General features: G+C 64.1%; 1 non-coding gene across 1 annotated transcript; it reads left to right on the top strand.

The window, feature by feature from the left end:
- The first annotated feature begins 2,642 nt into the window (after positions 1-2,642).
- On the top strand, positions 2,643-2,761 carry LOC142868938 (5S ribosomal RNA). Its single transcript, XR_012917796.1, has one exon. It is a non-coding gene; the product is annotated as a 5S ribosomal RNA (ribosomal RNA).
- The last annotated feature ends 779 nt before the right edge of the window (positions 2,762-3,540 follow it).

The following is a 3,540-nucleotide window of genomic DNA, read 5'->3' as shown; positions in this document are numbered from 1 at the left end:
CCTGGCTTACTGGAACGGGTTCCAGCTCTGGCCAGGAGAACCACGAGAGGTGCCCTCTCACCGCTGCTCCTCCTAGCTGAATAGCACTCCGTGGTGTCCACGCGCCACATTTCATTTACGCACTCGTGGGTCGATGGGCACTCGGGTCGCTTCCAGGTCTTTGCGATTGTGACTTGTGCCCTGACTCTAACCCTAACCCTTACCCAGCCCGTCTCCTCCTCGGCCCCTGCCTGACTGACTCCTTCCCGCCCGGCCTGTCACCTGTCACCGTCCTCTGCCCCTGCCTGACACGCTCCTCCCCGCCCGGGCCGTCACCGTCCTCGGCCCCTGCCTGACGGGGCTCCTCCGTCGCCTGGGCCTTCCAAGGGCTTGGTGTGGACGCTGGTTCCAGGACGCCCTCCCAGGAACCCGGTAGCAGGGCGGCCGCAGCGTCTCGCGCCACCCAACCGTCCGCCGGCCGGCGGCCGTCGCTAAGTGGCCTGCGGGGGACGTGCCCCCACTGTGGGGCGGGCGCCCAGCCTGGTGTCTTCTCCGAGGCCCCGTGGCTGCTTTCACCCCCCCCCGCAAGGGGAGAGCCGCGGAGGTGGGGACCGCCTCCTCGTGGGGACGTACACCCAGCTCTCCACGTCGGATTCCGGGGCTCTCTGTCCTGCCAGAAGGCCCAGCTGGCCTGCGGGTCCTTAGAGTGGCAAAAACATCCGAAAACTGAGATTGAGGGTCCGGTGGTTGTCTGCACTTTTGTGCTGGGCACCCCAGGGAGGCCCGGGGGCTGGCTGGACGACGCGGTCTGCTGGGCAGGGGGGGGGGTTTGGAGGAGCAACTGATGCCCTTTGCACTTTGGGTAGCAAGTGTCTGAGGTGTCTCTGAGCCCTGCGCCATGTCGGGGGTGGGGGGTGGGAGGTCGGTGGGGGTGGAGGAGCAGGAGGAGGAGGAGGAGGAGGTGGGAAGGGCCGTGGCCTGCAGTCGTCTTCCCGGGGTGGCTTCTTCCACAGGCTGCTTGGCCTGGGCTCCCTGCACCTGGGCCTTTGGAGGACTGGCCCTGTGCTTGCCAACGCTTCCCCTGCAGGGACCCAGAGCTGGGAGGTTGCATCTCTCAGCCCTGGGTCGGGCAGAGCCCCAGCGGGCCATGCCCACAACCTCTCTCAGCACGGGTCCCCCAGAAGGCTCCTTTGGGACCAGGATTCTCTTGCGGGTGACTCTTTAAGGTCTGGCCCCTGGATGGAGGGGCACCAGGAGTAGAGGAGCAGGAAGGGGAAGGGGGTGGCCATGCGAGGGGACACTTTCAGGCCAAGTCCCAGCTTCAGCCTGATCCTCCTGGGAACCCCGGGGTGTACGTCACACCTCCTGGTTGTCCCGCTCTGAGACAAGGAGCCGGGCTTCGCATTCCCCCAGCAGCCAGTCGTGGGCTGAGGACACCTGGGGCGTTGGGAACTCCCTGGCTTCTCCTTGGCTTAACATCTGGAGCTGCTTGTGAATCGTGCCGCCACACACACACCCGAGTGCAGGTGTCTTCTGCACAGACTGCGGGCCTCGCTCTTCTGAATGCCGCTAGCTCGCCACCCACCCACGGGTGAACCTGGTCAGGGTACTTTCTCTCGGGGGCAGACTCTGATCCTGGCGGGCTACCGGTGTTTCTGTTTGCTCGTTTCTTTCTTCCATTTCGGGAAAGGCTTCCTTACTGGGTGTGGAAATCTCCTATGCCTTTCCTCGCCTATTCTGTCAGCTTTAAAATTCTCTTTCAGTTGCCACCCTCACAGATGGATTAGGAAACTCTTTCCGGTGCACTCATTAGTGAAATGACCTCAATGAAGCTGGAATCCAATATCTAATGGCCGATTTTTAGCGAGTCCACACGCCAGGGTGGTCGGGGTCCAATGCAGCCCCGGCCAGGCCCAGGCCCCGGCCCCTTGGACTGGGCCACAGGAGGACACAGAGGAGGGTCCCGGCCCCCCCGGTCGCGTTGCCGGCAGTTCTCCAAGGGCTTGGGCGTTTTCCAGAGGTAGGAGATGGAGGGGACTGATTTCTTCAGCGCCCCACAAACCACGCCACCCCACCCATGGGACACATCCCTAGAGAGAGAGAGAGACGCCCCATACACTCGCTCCCCTCCCCCATGCGCTGTGCCCCAGCCCGGGGCCCGGGGGAATAGGCGGCAGCCCACCCACAGGGTGGGGGGCCCAGCTGAAAGGGGTTGTCGGGGAGGGCGGCCCCTGCCTGGGGTCAAAGGGCGGGCGATCCGCGCGTGCGCAATCGGCGGCGGCGGCGGCGGCGGCGGCGGGGGCGGCCACGAGCTGGGGGTGGGGGGCGGGTAGGTGAAGGAGGCCAGGCGAGGAGAGGAAGGGGGCTGGAAGGTCTCCACCTTGGCGAGTCCAGCCGTGGAGGCGCATCTTGTGTGAGTGTGAGTGTGTGTGTGTGTGTGTGTGTGTGTATAGAGAGACAGCCCCCCACCCCGGCCCACCGCTCCCTGCCCGCCCCGCCCCGCCTGTCACCCCCGTCCCTCGGAGCCCGCCGGACCCGGCCGGTGAACTCAACAGGCCCGGCCCGGCGCGGGTCAGCGCCGGTGCGGGGCCTGGGGCGGGAGGAGGCGGCGGGGAAGCGCAGAGAGGCTCGGCTTCTTGAGCGGGGCAGGGGCGCCCTCCGCCGTCTAGGGCCACACCACCCTGAACGCGCCCGACCTCGTCTGGTCTCGGAAGCTAAGCAGGGTCGGGCCTGGTTAGTACTTGGATGGGAGACCGCCTGGGAATACCGGGTGCCGTAGGCTTCTTCTTTTTTTTTTTTTTTGTTTTGCCTCTTGTTCTGTCCCCTCTCTGGGAGCGAGGCGGCGGCCCGGGGTGGGGGTCACCCCCACCCTCAGCGCCCGCCGCGGTGCCTGGCGCCCCAGCCCGCACCGTGGGGCCTCCTCTTGTCCCAAGCCGCGACACCGCCGTCACGCGGCAGCATGCGTGGCTTCTGGACTGTCAGGTCTCAGACCAAAGGTCTGCTCTGTGGGAACCGACACGCTGGAGGAAACCTTGAGAGTCTGAGAGGGGAGGGAGTTCCAGAAGAAGGCCAGGATGTCATTTGGAGGGAGTATGTGACCAGAACTCGTCCCGTTGCTTTTGGGGTTCTATGGGCTACACGTAGGAATCTTTGGTGGTGGCACCTGATGTTGGGGGATCCGGAGTCGCACCCAGACCTGCTCCACAGGCCTCCTTTTACTTTTCTCTTCGGATTCATTATTTTTAAAAAGTGTCTCTTATCTCTATGATTGCATTTTCTTTTCTCTCTCTTTTCAAGCAGATGATGGGAGTCCAAGTATTAAGGTGACATGTGTTGCCCGTGCCCCCCTCCCCCCTGTGTTCTTATTCATTTACCTCTGATGTCGTTCCAGCGTATTGTGGGGGTACCAATGTTAAGGTCGGGTACGTTGCCCTCTCCCAGCCTCCCCCCTCGGGTCAGAGCCTCAAGTGCGCCCATGCCCCAGTCGGTGCGCACCCACCCCATTCCTAATGGAGGTGTATGCCCATCCCCTCCCCCCACCCGCCCGACACCCACCCGATG

This window comes from Microcebus murinus, unplaced genomic scaffold (assembly GCF_040939455.1).
Source record: "Microcebus murinus isolate Inina unplaced genomic scaffold, M.murinus_Inina_mat1.0 scaf048_hap2_Mmur4.0, whole genome shotgun sequence".
Classification (NCBI taxonomy): Eukaryota; Metazoa; Chordata; class Mammalia; order Primates; family Cheirogaleidae; genus Microcebus; species Microcebus murinus.
This window is presented reverse-complemented; position numbering and strand designations above follow the sequence as displayed.